A 19812-nucleotide genomic window follows, 5' to 3' on the forward strand; every position below is an offset into this window, starting at 1 on the left:
CTGGTTTGTAGCCCAGAGTCCCTCTCAGCAAGAAGCATGATTCTGAGTAGAGTTACTCATGTTAATGAGCAGACACTGAGAATTAGTAGCTCTTTTACACTTCCTACATTGTTGTTGCCTTCTTACTATCACCAAAGAGGAATCTGCATTAGGGACATCTTGCAGCATTAGAAGGCTAAAAAAAAAAAAAAAAGGTAACAGGAAATTAAATTGTCAGAGGTCACTTTCAGACTAAAAATATATTGTAATTCTATCAATATTGTAGTGGCGTTTGAAGAGTTTTTTTTTAATTGTATTTTTCAAGGCAAATAAAAAAAGCAATGAAAATCAACATTATTTCACATAGTCCATTAAACTGAATGAAGTATTGCCAAACTACATATTAGATTCAGATAAGGCCAGGAAGGCTGGAATAATATTTTGATTTCTACTTTTGACTATAGAAGAGCTTGTTGCTTGACTCTGGGGTGAATGTTTTAAAGACAGGCTTTCTTCAAATTACAGTAACCTCTTTTCTTTCTCATTCCTATCTACATATTTTTGCCAAAATGTGCCATTTATTAAAATTTAATAATGCTTGGCATAAAAAGAAGTAAAAGGCCCAAACATATTCTTTATAGATGGAGGAATTCAGGCAGAAGGACTGTATTTTTAGATGTGTTTTCTTGAGAAACAGAAGAGACAGATGAGATCATGAATGTTTCCCTTTCACCATATGAGAAGAACAGTAGTTTTTCAGGGTATATAAGAAATACTAACTACATATTCTTATCATATGTAGCCCCCCCAAAAAGAGTGAACTTTTCTTAGAATCTAAGTCAAGTCATCTTGGGTTAAAAATCCAACTCCCCTAACATTTACTAACAAGAAGGAAGGTTTCCAACTATTTTAGACCATTTATTCCCAAAGATATTAATGTCCTCATAGATTTCACTCTATTGTATTGATTGCAACCTTTGACATGGAACAAATTTTGTCAGAGAATCCAAGGGAAAGAATGTGAAATTTGTTGACACAAAAAGGGGTGCGTTATTAATAGAGTGTAGTATTTTTTGCCTATTCCTTTCTGTTTAAAAGGTATTACTTTCTACTTATCATTTTAACATTTTCAGTTTCTCCATTGTCTCACATTTTCACCTCTTTAGTTACCCATGTTCATTCATCAAAGGTAATGTTCTTTCACAGACAACTGGTGAGGTTAAAAAAAAAAAGTTCTGTAATGGTAGAGCTTGTATGATTATATTTAAGTTTGAAGTTTGCCTAAATAGTTGCTCACTTTTGTTTGTTGATGTAGTTTATTTGTTTGTTGTTTTTTTTTTTTTTGTTTTGCTTTGCTTTGTTTTGTGGGAAGGTGTATTTTTGTTTGTTTGTTTCAGCAGAGAGTTTTTACATTTTCAAACCTTTACCTAGAGAAAATTACTTGAGGTACCCATCTAAACCTTTATACTACCCTACTTTTTTATTCCATCCTTTGTCAGGAGAATAAAAAGTTGGCTTTGAAATAGCCTGCAATTTTCTAAAATTTCAGCAAAAAGTTGATTTAGAATTGACCTGCACTGTCTTGAAAGACACATGTTTTTTAAAAAAAGAGAGAGTAATAACTAAGAGTCTAGCACCATACACCGAAGCACACAGAATTTTAAATAAAACACTCTGATTTGCATTGTTGGAGAAAGAAATACAAAGTCATAACAAGCCACTGACTTGGAAATAATCAAAACTGTTATTATGATTCACTGCGAATTACAAACTGTCTTGGTAGAAGCCAGCTAAAATAAAAAGAGGGAATGATGTGACAACTTTAGGGCTTTCCATGTGTGATTAATTCTGCTATATCAGTCTCCATAAGACATTTATTCATCTCAATGACTCCCTCTTTGTTTGATATAGAAAAAGTTTAGAAAGCTAATTAGGAAATAGTAAGGAACCAAACAGAAAACAAAACAAAACAAAACAAAAACAAACAAACAAAAAAAAAACCTAGGTTCTCTTTTTTTTAATCGTAGAATGGTAAAAGTCTGAGAAGAAAGGTATAGAACTTTAACAAATCCAGTTATGAATTTAACAAATAAGAAGTCATCAAGTTTCTGCAAGGAATCAGGTATCACCTCAGAAAACAGATGAATAGATCTGTTGAACAATAAAATGAAAATGTGTAAGTTAAATCTAAGTATGACATTTGGGGTATAGTGGAAAACATGTCTAATAAAATGTTTCTGTAGATATTACAAAACAATATGAGTATCTATAAGTGAAGTGCATTTTGAGAAGTGAAACATTTGAGTCCATTCTAAACAAGGATTTCTCATCGGTCCTTCAAAAAAAGCTCATCAAATAGATGTATCTCGTGTTCAGTGTTTTTCTTCACCATAAACATTTTAACTTTAGCTCATTATTTGGCATAGTATATGATTTCTCTTCACTCATGTGGTTGATCCCTTCTGGATACCATCATGGTGTCAGCCTATTTTCCGAACAAAAATCTCATATTCCAAACTGAACAAACTACTTCTTCCCCAAAGCAGCCAGATCTCTCCATTACTAATTAGGATTTTATGTACAGTAAAACGTTAATTAAATGAAGCTCAACTAATGAAACATTTAATTTCATGTTCTATACTCAGACTTTTATGAGAAAAAAAGAAGCATTGTGACTAAGCAAGCAGGTATCTTGAATTTACTAAAAGAGAAAGTTTCATCTCCCAAGAAATGATGTGCTGTTATAAGGAGTCATTCCACTATCCAACTTTGTCTGAACAATAGTAGCTGCTTTCAGAATAAAGAATATGAGCCCCTGGAAATATTACATATACTAAAGTAAAACACAATTATCTTCTCTAAACTGTACTTACCAAGATAATTAAATGGACTACAGTTTTATAATACATTTCAATGACAAAGACTGAAATAAAAGATAAATGTGCTACTTAATTTTAAAGTGCCTTAATTAGCATTTGCCTCTCTACATACTATAGTTAATTAAGACTTATCCATGTTACAAATGTTTGTTTATCACTGTTATGTGTGAAGAAAAAATGAATAGTTTATCTTTATCTCTATAAGTATCACTGATAAGGTACCTAGGTGTTTATAAAACATGAATAAATTAATACAGAAACCTGCTGCAGCAGACTAGACTTTTCATGCTCAGAGTTGTTAGTTCTGTATTTATATATTGTTTTGGAACAATATAAGGGAGATACAAAATTATAACTGATGAATGTATTATATGAATATATCTTTATTAAACCATAAGAACTAGATTTTCTCTTACAGCTCATCAAAAATACTATTTTTAATGATAAATGTACAATGAAAATATTGGACTTTCCATGAGTTCTGTAGTTTTTATACAATGAACTGGCTCCACAATTTACAAGTTATTTCGAAACAAACATGATTCTGCTGGAACCAAAAGGTGCTCAGAAATGTTTTTTCTTTTCACACTATAATTCTCAGAAACAAAGAAGGATGCTTTTCTTCTGTTTTATTGGGAGTATATCTTGTGTATTTATTTTATATCATTGCTACTCTAAAATCAATCTGATGATGTTTTAAGAGACAATAAAAGCCAGAACTATAAAGCATAGATTTATCTATCAGTGACAGCATTGCAAGAAGAGCCATTTACAGTAATTTGTCAGTAATTTATAAGGGTACTAGTTGGGGGCCGAGACATCAGGATTTTCTTTGTGTTATCAAACTAAAAACTTCTCAATTTTAAAGGAAGGGTAATTCTTGGTAAGTTAATTGCTCACTCAGGGACTATCATCAGGCATGGTTTGAAGGATGTAATGAACAGGAACTATTCAGAAGTTGGAGGAAGAAACTGTAAGGCAATATTGTGAACCTTTCAGGTCTAACAGAACTTGTCACAACTCCCAAATTTTAGATCTCATTTAGCATTTAAATTCCTTTAATGCTATGTCATGTTCACATATTAATAATGTCACATAAATGAACTTTTATTGGTTAAGGCTATAGGGATAGACATTTGCCTTATTACATTGAGAAATTAGAGGCCAAGGCAGGTAGATCACTGAGAGCTTAAAGGATGCCTTGGGCTAAATAATGAATTCATGCCTCAAAATATCCAAAAGAAACAAGACCGCCATTAAAAAGCAACATCAAAATAAGGACCTGAAAAAATAAGGCGTATCATTGACCTTAGACTCCCCTCCAAACACAATCAAACTCATGGTAAGAACACAACAGTGAGGCGTCATAGGCCATTAGTCTAAAAAAAAAGCTCCAAGTATTTTAAGTTAAACTTTGTGTATCACATTGAGTCACAAGACATGCCCTATTCTAATATTACTCTAAGCATTAAGTAATTTCTGTTTGCTATAGAAGTAATTTTTACCAGAAAGAAATTTAGCAATTAATGAAAACATTAAGAATAGCAATAAGAAAAAAATATATCCCCCCACCCCATCTCCATTTTAGTTTGATAGCTGGAGTACTGGTGGTGTTTGGAGAAATAAGATAAATTGAGGAAGAAGAGATTAAAAGCATTCTAAAACTTAATAAATAATCAACTAAAAATAACACATACTTACTTTGCTGAAATGGTCAATCATAAAATGTACCTGTCAAAATAAAAATGCAATTTCAATTTCCTTGATCTTTTATGTTTATATTATCAAAAGATGATAGAACAGCTTTAAAATTTTATAACAGAAAGGTCAGCTGAGCAAAAAATGGGCTTTTACAAATTTCACCATGAATATTTCTTCATCTTTATAAAGGTGATGAAAACTTAAATTAGGAGTAATATGTGATAATTTTCACTTCTGTATCTTACCTATCAATACTGATTTTTCCCATGGCATTGTAGATATGTGGGTAAGAAAATAATCATCCTCAAAATAAATCATAGCATGCTAGTGGGCAGGAAGCACTTTCTGCCAAGGTTCCTGTCCAGTTTATCACTTCAAGGTCTACCTAGTGCATTTTTACTTCATTAATCAATGTTTGAACACTTAACAAGTTTATTCCCAGTCAGGGTAAATCACTCCCACACCCTATTACTGCAGGGCTGAGTTGGAGCAGATTATTGCCATGAGAGATTACTAGGATGCTTGACAAACGAGCCTATAATGTTTCATTCTTTCCCTGTCAGGTAAAATTTAGTGGAATTAGGATTGACATCAAAGGCATTTCTGAAAAGGTCATGATCTTATCACATCACTTAGATCAAGCGCTGTAAGGATTTGTTTCAAGATGGGTAGGAAATCTTTACAACTCTAGACAACTTGGATAAGACATTTGGAGGTCCTCCCTGTCCCAGAACATCATCGAATCTGTTGCAGAGTTAAAGGGCATAGTGTTGACAGAGCTGCTTACTTAAATAACTCACAAGATTTGAAGGTTAGTGCTTGTATGATACTTTATCACAAAGTATTTTACACACATGGTTCACAACACTACCTTTACCCTACTCACTCCCAGTGTGGTCACTTTGCTATATCCTATCTTAAATGAAAAACTATTCTTGCTTAGTCACCTGCCACATCATAACAAATAAAAGATACCACATCAATATTCTATGACCTAAACTCTCCCCAAATTTGTGTTTGTGATGGGTGGTGTTTCCCATTTGACAGAATTTGGTATTATTTACAAGATAAGTCTCCAGATACACTTGTGGGTGACTATTTAACCTCTTGTCATGATTTTTTTAAATTATTATTTTTTTTACATTCCAGTTGTTACCCACCACAGGTCACGATTTTAAATAATTACATTATGTTTATTGTGATGGGAAGATCATTCTAAGAGTGTGAAGCACCATTTCCTCATCCAGGATCCTGGATTGCATAAAAAAGAACGTATGCTGAGTACAAGCATCCATCACACTCTGCTCCCTGATCATGAATACTATTTAACCAGCTGTTTCAAATCCCTGCTTTCTTAACTTCCTGGCATGATGCATTAAAGCTTTGAAATGTGAGCCATAGTAAATTATTTTAAAGTTTCTTTTGTGATAGTATTTTAACAAACAGGAAAAGAAATCAAGCTTCATAATGTCTTGTTACAGCACTAGACAGCTACAGCCAGATTAGCCTAATTCCTAGCACCAGTATGGGGTAGCCCACTACTCTATCATTGATGCATGATACTTGTCACACACATTCTACCCGTCCTTTACCAGTGCCAGTTCTGAAGTCAAAAGATTCTAATATTCACATTCCAATAGTACAGATACTTTACACTATTAAAGTCTATAAGAAAATAAATTGTCCAACTTATTACACACTTCACTTCAGCATTAATATTATTTCCCTATTCTTCCTGGTTCTTTGTCATATTTCCTCACCAACTAGGAAAAACACAGCCCATTATTTCCTACTAAAGGTCCCATGAGTTGAGAAGACAATTACTGATTGCTTTAAAGATAGTCAAACATACCACTTATAATATAGTACTATAAGATCACCATCATACAGCGTTTGGCACTTTTAATTCCATCATGGTTCATTCACTTAGAACTTTGAAAAAACCGAGAATCACTTAAGAATAGGATATCAATGAAGTATTGTCTAAATTAGATTGGCTGTGGGCTTGTCTTGTAAAGCATTTTCTTATTGGGTTAGTTGATATATGAAGAGCCATCCTGTATGTGGACAGCCTCATTTCATAGGATAAAACTATACTGGAATCAAACAAGTCAGTTGAACACCAGCAATAATAACAACTGCTTCAAGTCCCTGAAGCCTTGACTTTGCCACTATGATGGGCTATAACCTGGAACTGTGAGAGATAGCAAGTTCTTTGTTTCTTAAGTTGCTTATGTCAGAGTATTTTTCTCAAGAGAAAAGCAAACTAAGAAAGAATCATGTATTTTTCTTTTGTTTTGAGATTGTATTTAAAGTTCAAAAATTCTCCCTTCCCTTTTCTCCCTGTAAACATTTCCATATATCCCTTCCTGCTCTCCTTCAAACTGATGCTGTTTTTATTAATTGTTATTGCATTCATATATACATTGGTATATACATATATTCCTAGATGCAAACTGTCAATTCAATATAATGTCACCTGTATGTATGTTTTCAGGATTGACCATTTGGTATTGGACAACCAATTGAGGAGTTCTTGGCTTATAACTGACAAGATAAAATTCACTCACATGAAATCTGTAATTAATTATGTTTCATTGAATTGGTCCATGTTGACCACAAATCAATTTTGGAACCTTTATGTCATTCCCAAAATACCTGTTATGCTCATTTGCTTAACTTCTTATCCCTGCCTTGCATTATAGGTAACCATCCATCTGCTTTCAGTATTTATAGGTTTTTTTTTTCTAGAACATTTCCTATGAACATGATCATATAATATCTTTTGCATCTAGGGGTTTTTCATTTAGCATAATGTTTTGAAGAATTATTACTTGCTTAGGGGAAAACAACTTCAGAATATTTGAATATGTGTTGAAGGACTCTTTTATACATTATAATTCAATTTTGGGGAAATGCAAGAATGTGGGTTGCAGGATATGGATCCTATAAAAATGTGTTCTGCAGATTACATGTCTTTGGAGGTTATATCCTGCTTTTGTCTGACCTTCCTGCTTCCTGTCTACCATGTTTTATGTGGCTCCATTACACTACACACCTCTAACATGATGTACTATAACACCAAATCCCCAGAAAAAAAGAAACTATGAACCAAAATAAATCTTCTTTATTCTATTAAGTTATTATGTTAGATGTTAGTGATAGCAAAAATCCACACAGATACTTTAGGTATTAGGCATAATATTGTTATAAAAATATAGTCATGTTTTGTTACAAAGATACTTTTGTTCCTTTTATGTATATACCTAGAAATATTTGATTAGCTTATTTTTGCACATAATTCATTTTTGTTGAACTTTCTTTCATATCAAAATAACATACCACAGAAATGTCAGTTTAAAATCAAACCAAATCTCCTTGACTCCATAGTTTACAGCATTTCCACATCCTGTGCAGTTACTAATCCTTAAAGTCCTATTTCTGAAACATCACTATAGGATTCTAAATTGATTTTTCTTAAAAGTTGCCATTTTCCATAAGACCATTAATTTTCTTGTCTATATCTTCTTCTTTAAAAATAAATACATGCAAAAGCCATAGCTCCACATTGGAGCATGTGTGAGTATGATATTCAGCCATATATAACCAGGCTTAGCACACATGTAATCTCAAAACTTGGGAGGTAGAGCTACATTAAGAAGTTCATGGTTGTGCTTTTCTATATATGAATTTAAAGCCAGCCTGGAATATATGAAACACTGTTTGTATGTATGCGTCCTTGTCCTACATTTATGTTATAAACATTTGAAAATTTATATATATATATATATATATATATATATATATATATATATATATATATACACATATATATATATAGTCCATAAATATACTGTAGAGAAGGAGCATAATTGTTTCTTAAGTAAAGTTATTTATTATGACTTTTTAAAAATCCATAGTGGTTTTGTGTTTAGTTTTTTAATATCAACAAAGTACTAGAAATTGAAGATCCATCAAGATATACAGTCAGATCACTCATAACTTGTTCTTTATCTGGAATTGTTCCAGAAACATGAGCTGAATTTTATGTTATAATTTTTAAAATCTTCATATGTGTTTGAACTTGGAATTTTTCTATACTTTTTCCAGACTGATTAAAAGCTACTTATTATGGGCAAATACTGTGTGCTTTTATTTTATATTCTGCTGACCAACACACTAACCAATAAGTACATTTTGATAAAACACTTCTTCCAGTATTTGAAGTACCATAAAATCTTTCTCAGAGCTGTGTTCTTTTTCTAGGAGAGGGGAATTTGCCTTTAGTCTATGGGCAAAAGCTACTAATATTGTCTTATATATCTTTGGAAATACTGCTGTACATCCCAGGCTTATATCTTCTTTCCTGCAATATAGACAGTGTTGAGGCAAGAAAATCTCAGTATTGTTTCTTTCTCCTGAATCATCCTCTTAGTGCGCTTACTCTGAGTACTCAGTTGTGCAATTATTAGATGTAATATTCAGTCATTTTGTGTGGATGGCAGTAATACACCTACTTAAGACTTTCACCGATTTCTGGCTATGTTTTATTAACCTGATACAAGTGTACAATATTTTATTGTCTTTGTCATACTCATCATACTTGAAAAATTCATGAACATTCTTTATATGTAGAAATTTCCTTCATAGAACAACCTGCTGACCTGGTTTCTGTGCTTTGGATATACCCTACATCAGCTCCTTTATGTCATTCAGTGTATACTTTCATTTTCTGCAAAACATTTCCTTCTTTAGAGAAAAACATTATATAAGTTTGACATGTGGACATTAAATACCATCATATTTCAAAAGCAGTTGGGGATTATCTATATTTAAATTGATAGAAAATACTGAGCATGAAATTTGATAAGCAGAAAATAATTGAAAAATGTGAATTTCTCCATAATTTTCAACCAGAAGTCTATTTCAACAATTATTTTATTTTTAAATAGCATATTATCTTATATATAGACTTTAAATTACCTAAAGTAGTATGTTCATTTCAATTAGATAACATTTATACAGTTAATAATAGATCCTGTTACCATGGAACCATAACTGAGTATTTTAGCTCAAGCATTGATTTTTCAGCAATTAAGCCCTTAGCTCTAATGTTTCATTAACAGATTTTTATATGAATGTAATTATTTGGATGAGAATGTTGAAAACATTTCCTAGTTGCAAATGACACTTGAATTGGAAGAACAGCAAAGGCTGAAGGAACTGCAATTAAAACCTAAAAGACAGAATATGATGCAGGTGACTGAATCAATATTAGACAAAATGTTTTCTTATTGGTGAGAAAAGTTGAGATTAAGAAAGTATGTTCTCAAATCACCCAGTCTGATACTGTCTCTACTTCTATGATTAACAATCCACCTAATAAATGCTCCATAGTAACTGGAAAATGTATTAATGAGTAAGGATGGGGTGAATCCCTTGAAGTTATTTTCCCTGGGCAAATGGAACAAGGGCATTATTAGTGGTTTAATAATCTGCCAATTCTGTGACCATATATCACATTTTCTAATAGTGTTTGTGTCCAGGAGTCTCATTATACTACATCTGGACTTGAACCAGAAGTATTGATCATTTTCTTTGTGTTCTGGACGACTGCTTCAGAGTAGTACTTACTAATTAAAATGTGATAGCTAGCCTAAGTGTAGAAACAGATGGAGAAAGACAATGTTTTCATATTGAATTACTCTCACTGAAGGAATGCCATAAACATATTATCATAACTCATACAAATGAAGAAAATTAGGGGAGAATCTGGAGCATGATGACAAAGGATGCATATGGAGATATGTTGGCAGTGACTAGGGCATTTGAAGCAGATGATCAACTCTTGTGATTCTGGAGGGAGAAGAAGCAGTATGACAGGGAAATGCCAGAAGAGAAAGTGTTTTACAGAGAAGTTTAAGATGTACACTTAGCATCCATCTGTCTAAACGAAATTTCTGAATTCAAAGTGGTTACATAGCTCTAAAGAGGCAGAACTGTAATGTGAACCTAATTTAGTTGTTTTAAGTAGGAATTGTGCTTGGACATTTGTAAACTAGATAAAACCAAGGCAATGTTTTGATCAGTCATCGGGTTGAATCTTATAATAATGCCCTGAAATGTATTAATAAGTCTCTGTGAATTTCAGTTGCATGATTCATAATTATTGGAAAAAATTCTGGGGATTATACAGAGTGTTTAACACTTTAAAATATATACTTAATAAACACGGGTTATTATAATTAAAATTAATTACTTCTTAAGAAAATGGTGACAACAAATGTTGGAGAGAATATGGAGAAAGAGGAATACTTCTCCATTGCTGGTGGGATTGCAAACTGGTACAACCACTCTGGAAATCAGTCTGGAGTTTCCTCAGAAGATTGGAAATAGATCTACATGAAGACCCAGCTATACCACTCTTGGGAATATACCCAAAAGATGCCCCACCATGCCACAGGGGCACGTGTTCCACTATGTTCATAGTGGCCTTATTTGTAATAGCCAGAAGCTGGAAGCAACCTAGATATTCCATGACAGAAGAATGGGTACAGAAAATGTGGTTCATTTGCACAATGGAATACTACTCAACAATTAAGAACAAGGACATTTTGAGTTTTGCAGGCAAATAGATGGAAATAGAAAATATCATCCTGAGTGAGGTAACTCAGACCCAAAAGGATGTGCATGTCATGTACTCACTAATAAGGGGACATTAGCCAATAAACAAACAAACAAACAAACAAACAAATAATTAAAGTACGAATACCCAAGATACAGTCCACAGGACTCGAAAAGGTCAACAAGATGAAGTGCCCAAGTGAGGGTACTTCAGTCCCACTTTAGAAGAAAGCAATCACAAGTGGGGAGGAGGAAGGGAACTGGGAGGGAAAGTGGATGGGGTAGTCGGGGGAGGTGGTGGTTGGAGAGGAGAACCTGATTTGGTATTGGGTGAGGGAAAAGAACTGAAGCCCTGACAGCCAGCAGAAAAATGTTTGGAGCTGAGACAAAAGGATGGACCATCTAGAAACTGCCATATCCGGGGACCCATCCCATAATCAGCTTCCAAATGCTGACACCATTGCATACACTAGCAAGATTTTGCTGAAAGGACCCAGATATAGCTGTCTCTTGTGAGAGTATGCCGGGGCCTAGCAAACACAGAAGTGGATGCTCACAGTCAGCTATTGGATGGATCACAGGGTCCCCAATGGACGAGCTAGAGAAAGTACCCAAGGAGCTGGGGTGATCTGCAACCCTATAGGTGGAACAACAATATGAACTAACCAGTACCCCCGGAGCTCGTGTTTCTAGCTGCATATGTATCAGAAGATGGCCTAGTGGGCCATCAGTGGAAAGAGAGGCCCATTGTTCGTGCAAACTTTATATGCCTCAGTACAGGGGAACGCCAGGGACAAGAAATGGTAGTGGGTGGGTGGGGGAGTGGGTGGGGGAGCGTGTGGGGGACTTTTGGGATAGCATTAGAAATGTAAATGAAATAAATACCTAATAAGAAAAAAGAAAGAAAGAAAAGGAAACAAACAACCTCAGGAGGTAGGTGGTGGTGGGGACCCTCCAGAATGTACCAGAGACCTAGGAGGTGAGAGACTCTCAGGACTCAAAGATCATAGATGAAATGCACGACAGTAGAGAGAGAGGGAACTTACAGAGTCCACCTCCAGCAGGAAGACAGGACATCAAGTGAAGGATGGGGTTGCTATCCCACAGTCAAAACTCTGACCCATAATTGTTCCTGTCTGAAAGAATTATAGGGCTGGAAATGGAGAGAAGCCTGAGAAAAAGAATGTCCAGTGACAGGCCCAAAGTGAGATCTAGCTCAAGGGGAGGTCCCAAGGCCTGATACTATTATTGAGGCTATAGATGGCTCACAAAAAAGGGATCTATCATGGCTACTCTCTGAAAGACCCAACAAGCAGCTTAAAGAATCAGATGCAGATATTTGCACCCAACCAATGAACAGAAGCAGCTGACCCCTGTTGTTGAATTATGGAAGGCTGAAAGAAGCTGAAGAAAAGGGCAATCCTGTAGGAGGACCAGCAGTCTCAATTAATCTGGACCCCCAAGATCTCTCAAACACTGGATCACCAAACAGACAGCATGTACCAGCTTATATGAGGCCCCCAACACACCACACATACAATAGAGAACTTCCATGTCTGTGTTCATTCAGAGATGATGCACCTAACACTCAAGAGAATGGCGGCCCCATGGTATTTAAAGGTCAGGTGGAGTGGCAGGGAGGACATCCATGAAGAGACAGGGGGGTGGAGAGGAGGTATGGGATGTGGAACAGTTGGAGGCTGGATCGGGGAGGGGAATAAAATAGGGAGTGTAAAAACTAACCACCAAACGCAGACACCATTGCACACACTAGCAAGATTTTGCTGATAGGACCCTGATATAGCTGTCTCTAACGAGACTACACCGGGGCCTAGCAAACACAGAAGTGGATGCTCACAGTCACCTATTGGATGGATCACAGGGCCCACAATGAAGGAGCTAGAGAAAGTACCCAAGGAGCTAAAGGGATCTGCAACCCTATAGGAGGAACAGCAATATGAACTAACCAGTACCCCGGAGCTCTTGTCTCTAGCTGCATATGTATCAGAAGATGGCCTAGTCGGCCATCATTGGAAAGAGAGGCCCATTGGACACACAAACTTTATATGCCCCAGTATAGGGGAATGCCAGGGCCAAGGAAGCAGGAGTGGGTGGGTTGGGGAGCAGGGTGGGGGGAGGATACAGGGGGCTTTGGGGATAGCATTTGAAATGTAAATGAAGAAATTATCTAGTAAAAATGCTAAAAAATGCTAACTAAAAAATAAATAAATAAAAGAAACAGAAAAAAAGAAAAACAAAAGGAAAAGAACAAGATAGTATGTGCATCCATTCACCACACCTCTTTATTTACTGCTTGTTTGTAGAAGTTTATCTTATCTGTAGTTTTCATTCTTCAAATACATAATATACCTCTTGGCAGTTTAAGCTGTACATGAAATCTTCTGAAATGATGGCAAATATTACAGAAATAATAGATGATTGAAATGCACAGAAAGTAAATGTTTTTTGTCTAATGTATTATAATGTATTAGTATTGTTCCTAAGGATATAAATCATGAGCTAGTGAAATAGTTCATGAAATAGTTTAGCAGATGTTGGTAATAAGTTATCCAACATGTTCTAAATGCTTAGTAAGTGTTTGTATCTATCTATATATAATAATTTTGGCTGGTTTATATATGTTAGCATATTTATTACCCAAAATATAAGGGAACTTTATTTTTCCCATTTTGATGATGAATAAACTAACACTATGATCTTAAATGGAATGTTCAGTGTTACACAATTAATAAGTGTTAGCATCAGGATTGAAATCTGTCTCTAAAATCCACACTCTGAACACACATTGCTATACTGCTTCTCATACAAATCCATCCATCCATCCATACATACATCCATACATCCATCAATCAATCAAGTACAGACAAAATGCTTAACATGCTGTGAATGGAATACTATATGAGCTTATCATGAAAAAGTGTCACTAAAATAGATAATAAATTCATCATCTAAAATAACAAAATTAAATTCTGTGTCTCATTTATAAAATGGGGATCACAGTGTAAAAGCAAAGGAGGAAAAGATGAATTTATTAACATTCCCAGCATCATCTGAATACACTGTTTACATGTGTATTTATCAACATCTTGAGAAAGAACAGTTTCTTCAATGTAATATGCTAGTCATATTAAAGCAATATATTTGAAGGCCACATTTTTATCTCAGGACTCATAGTGAAAATCTTTCTGTATATTACAAGTATCTTTCATAAACAATACACAATTTATATTGAATTATTTTTTTACCTTGCTCAAATTTCACTTCTAATGGTTAGTTATATTGTGCCATCAACATTTCTCAGATAAACTTTTTTGTTGTGAGAATAATTTCTAGGCTACATTATTTCTCCTTTGTATTATCCATCCAGGCAGGCTACAATAAAATCCCATTATGTCATTTTCGTGGAATGCAGAAAAGAAAACATCATAAAGAGAAAATGATAAAAATGGGATGTATTGCTCATTGGAGACTTTCCCCTCAAGCTCTCTTTGTAGTAGACATCTGTGCATTCACATCTGTTTCAGGACAACATTGAAAGAATCATGTGTTTGTTATATTACTACTTTTAAAATCCACCTACCTATTGTCAAATATTATTTTTAAACAGGATGCAATTTGTGACAACTGCCTGTGGTTGAAATGAAAAGCAAAGGTCATTATCACTATCCCACCTCACATATTCACAACTCAGATATGTGAATGCCCTAGATCTACTGTTTCTAATGTTTTCCAGATTGGTTCTTCAGCTACATACTAGTCAAATTTGAAACCATGGAAAGGAGCATGTGCAAATGCAGAATCTAAAATCCTACCAAAGACCTAGAGAATCAGAATCTGAATGATAACAAGATCCCCTGTGATTTCTTTGCTCATTAAATTTGGGAAAGCATTGTTTTAGTAATGACAGAATGACCAGCTGATAGGGATATATAAAAAAAGACTTTCACCACAAGACCATGAACAAGAAACTAGTGAAATTAACAAAATATACAAAACTATGAAACTAAATATATTGCTACAAAAGTTAGGGTGACTATTACTCATTTCCTCCATGCATCAATGGTTTTGTGATCTACACTAGTTATTTTCTTACACCCATGCTTATTTCTTCTATTTGGTTGGCTGAAGTTGAACATACTGACTTGCTTATTAGTCATTGGGTTTGTATTATTCTTTTTCTTTACAGAATCCAACATTCTAAGCTATTTTTCTTTGATACACTTTGTTTTGATTTGCTTATCAGCAAGTAATTAAAAGGCAAGAGCTTTATTGGTATGATTCTCCATTTTCCCTGGGGACTTTTGAAAATTCAAGTATACCATAAACACTCAAAATATTTTTGAAAGGAAAAAATCTTGGTGGTAGGACTCTGATGATATATTTGGATTTTTGGTTTCTTCTACATTTATACTTATTGTCTGGATTATCACATCTTTTTAAATATATTCATAATTTCATTACAAAATATAATATACTTTTAACAAATTCTCTCCTGATCTCCTTTATTCACTGCACTCTCACATCAAACACCTTGTTCTTCTTCTTTTTTTATTGCAATTATTTATTTAGGTGGCAATGCACATATATGGGGGTCAAATGGGACCTTCTACCAAGTGGGGCCCAGGAATCAAACTCAGGTCAGCAGGCTTAGTTTCAAGCACCTCTCCCCATTGAGCTCTCTTACCAGCCCTGTTGATTTGTTTGAACACTAATGGGATTTGTCTTGTGTTGTTGTTATTGCTATCTTTTAATTTTTGCTTTCATTTTTTTTTTACCTTCATATTTGCAAAAAAAAAATCTTTTTACTGAGCTTATTTTAGTTTTTATTTTGCTTGGCAAGGTGTATGGTTGCTCTGTAGGCTTTCCACCTAGTCTGCTATTATGTTCCCTCTACTTCCAACAAATGCCCTTATACTTCCCTCTCATCCCCATCTCTTCTCACCTTTCTGATCTCACCACCACCACTCCTCTTTTTACATTAAAGCCATAAACTTGCAAAATGTGGATAATCTCTAAACTCTGTGGATCCCAACAGCTTCCCTAAGTCCCCTTACAGATGCTTTTCCCATCATGCTTTGTTTCTCAGTTAACCTAGTAGTAATCCCTGTCTGTACATTGTCTACTTCTTTTCCATTCCCAATCTTATTTATTTATTTATTTATTTATTATTAGATATTTTCTTTATATACATTTCAAATGATATACTGAAAGTTTCCTATACCCTCCCTCTGCCCAACTCCCCTACCCACCCCCCCACCCCCCGCTTCTTGGCCCTGGCATTCCCCTGTACTGGGGCATATAGAGTTTGCAATACCAAGGGGCCTCTCTTCCCAGTGATGGCCAACTAGGCCATCTTCTGCTACATATGCAGCTAGAGATATGAGCTCTGGGGGTACTGGTTAGTTCATATTGTTGTTCCTCCTATAGGGTTACAGACTTTCTCAAGCTTCTGACTGTGAGCATCCACTTCAGTATTTGCCAGGCACTGGCATAGCCTCATAGGAAACAGCTATACCATGTTCCCTTCAGCAAAATCTTTCTGGAATATGCAATAGTGTCTGGGTTTGGTGGCTGATTATGGGATGGATCCCCGCATGGGGTAGTTTCTGGATAGTCCATCCTTTCGTCTTAGCTCCAAACTTTGTCTCTGTAACTCCTTTCATGGGTATTTTGTTCCATATTCTAAGGAGGAATGAAGTATCCACACGTTGGTCTTCCCTGTTCTTGATTGTCTTGTGTTTTGCAAATTGTATCTTGGGTGCTCTATGTTTCTGTGCTAATATCCACTTATCAGTGAGTACATATCAAGTGGCTTCTTTTGTGGTTGGGTTACCTCACTAAGGATGATATCCTCCAGATACATCCATTTGTCCAGGAATTTCATAAATCCATTGTTTTTAATAGCTGAGTAGTACTGCATTGTGTAAATGTATCACATTTTCTGTATCCATTTTTCTGTTGAGGGACATCTGGTTTCTTTCCAACTTCTGACTAGTATAAATAAGGCTGTTATGAACATAGTTGAGCATGCGTTCTTATTACCAGTTGGAACTTCTTCTGGGTATATGCCCAGGAGAGGTACATAATAAGTATATTTTCAGACTATAAATTTAGTTCTAACAGTGTCTTTAATGTCCTACCCATGAATCCATAGCTACTTTTACTTTCCACTTTTCTCTAGCATAGAAGTCTGAAACTGAATACATCAAAAATTTGTTTCTTCATTTTCTCCCTAGGTGTCTCAACTCTAATATATGAAAGTGCTATCATTACTTGCTCAAGTACTGAAACCCAAATCTTGACTTCATTTACTCATTCTGCTGTGTCACATACTCCCAATCTAGGAAGTTCTGTGGAGTCTGTTTTCAAGATAAATTCTTAATCTTCTCACTCACCTTCATATCCACAATTGTGTCCTGCTTCCACAAGACCATCAGATATATAGACTTTGGCAAGAGCCCTTTACCTGGTTATTTCATTCTAAATATCTTACATTGACCTATGATTACTCCCCTCCTTCCTGGAGGGGACTGGCTCTTATGTCTCTTTCATTTTGCTAGAATACCAGCTCACTATCTGTTCTGATACTCCATGCTTAGTATTACCCCAGGCAATGTCCATTTATTAATCAATCATAAATGTTACCCATTCATAGAGTATATACCTGAACTTTATATTTCTATTACCTTATTGGAGAAAAAAATTATTTCAAAATCGTTGATAATATATTGCTGTATAGACAACTCCTTGTCTTGATCTTGGTTCATTTTTATTGATAGCTTTTATCTTTTTGTTTTTGTTTTTGTTTTTGTTTTTTTCGAGACAGGGTTTTACTGTGTAGCCCTGGCTGTCCTGTAACTCACTCTGTAGACCAGGCTGGCCTTGAACTAAGAAATTCGCCTGCCTCTGCCTCCCATAGATTTGGGTTTTTAATCATGTGTTGTTTTTTTTTTCCCAATAATTCTCCAAGCTGTAATACAGCAGAAATATGAGTAGTCTACATCAATATCACATATCTGAAGTGTAGCACATGATCGAAAATGTAGTAAGTACACTAAAAATATTTATTGTGTGAATGAATAGTGGTGGGCAACACGTTCATTTTTGGAAATTTTTTGTTCTATTCTAATTCAAACCAACGACTATGTGGACCCTTGCTCATTCATAAAGCCCATTATATTCTAAAATCTTTCCACAAACATTGATCTCACATTTAGTAATTGCATCAGGTCATATTTATATATTACAAAAAACTGTCATACTTTAAGTACAAAGAGTGCCTATAATCCTCCTTTCTAATCCTGTTTTTATTCCTAAATTTCTGGAAGCTCTATTTAATTTTGGACCCTTATTAATCATGTCTTCTTAAGCCTACATCTTCTGGACTCTGATCCTCCTACAATATATGAGGCAGAACATGTCACTTTATTTCTATACCTGAGCCTCTGTACACTGGTAATGACTATTTAAAAGAAGGAAAAAAAACACTACTAATCTTATATCCTGACAGGACTTGTCCAAAAGCTGTATGTGGCTATGAATATAAATGCTTCATATATTTCAATCTGTAATTCATGAGATTAGTTAAATTTTTATTGTGTGAATTTTTCTGTTCTTTCTTCTTTTCTTTGTACTTGAAAAGAGCCTTTTCATATATACTAATTTTAAAAATTATTGTATTTAAATAAGATTCTCCAAGTCATGGTGCTCATATATTTCAAATATATTTAGAATATGCCTAATTCAGAAAAATGTCATTTCTGATAATGATGAATCATTTAAAGATGATATCTATATCTACATCTATCTATCTATCTATCTATCTATATATATATATATATATATAGAGAGAGAGAGAGAGAGAGAGAGAGACAGACAGACAGACAGACAGACTATTCACATGATTCATCCTTGTTCTAGAAAAAAATAACATCGGTCAGATCATGTGTCCCTTTTTAAGTCTCAGAAAATAGGTCATTATTGCCACTGTTCTATTGCTCTGTGAGCCTAAATGCTGGTCCTACACAGACTTCAGAAATAGCTCTCTGGGGTTATCTTTTGTTTTTCATCTCGTCACTAATTTTCTTTATTAGAAGGATAGAGGTGAAGAGGGAAAATTATCAAGCCTATCTGTGAATCAACATATTTCCTTTCACAGCTGCTTTGGCGGGATATAAAGCCAAAGTTTCAATCACTGTAGAAGGCTGTGTCTTCTCTTTTTGTCTGATCCACTTTTCCTTTTGCCCATATTCATATCCTTTCTTCGGAAACACATGCACTCAATTGCTTATACTCAGGCTACCAGGTTCTTTAACTTCTTATGCTTCAGCCGTCGACTTGTCAATTCAAAAATTCTTTATTGAGCTGTGCTAGACACTAGTGCATAAAACGTGGTTCTTAAGTGTGACTTGCTCAGTGTCTCCTGAGAACTAATTCATTCCTAGGTATCTTATGTACTTAGGCTGCCAGCTCAGCTGATACTCTATATTCTGTCTGCCCCTCTGGTAGCATTAAGTTTTAAAGTACCTTTTTTATTGAAAGCAACAGTATTTCTTTAGAAATTCTTTGTTCTCCCAAGCTTCCTATACATAATAGTAATAATAATAAT

The 19812-nt window shown here is 34.7% G+C and overlaps 1 protein-coding gene across 8 annotated transcripts in view; it reads right to left on the reverse strand.

Moving 5' to 3' along the window:
• The window catches only part of Tenm1 (teneurin transmembrane protein 1), a 901303-nt gene that overhangs the window by 742330 nt on the left and 139161 nt on the right, over positions 1–19812 (reverse strand). For 7 of the 8 annotated variants that reach the window (XM_006541491.4, XM_006541492.4, XM_017318483.2 and 4 more), the window contains one exon: positions 4560–4589. The exons of the other annotated variant lie outside the window; for it this stretch is intronic. The gene's annotated coding sequence lies outside the window, so the exon portion shown is untranslated. Of the gene's footprint in view, positions 1–4559; positions 4590–19812 lie in introns of those variants that run through there. 8 annotated transcript variants of the gene reach the window in all.

The sequence above is a fragment of the Mus musculus genome, chromosome X (genome assembly GCF_000001635.26).
Source record: "Mus musculus strain C57BL/6J chromosome X, GRCm38.p6 C57BL/6J".
NCBI classification, from domain to species: Eukaryota; Metazoa; Chordata; class Mammalia; order Rodentia; family Muridae; genus Mus; species Mus musculus.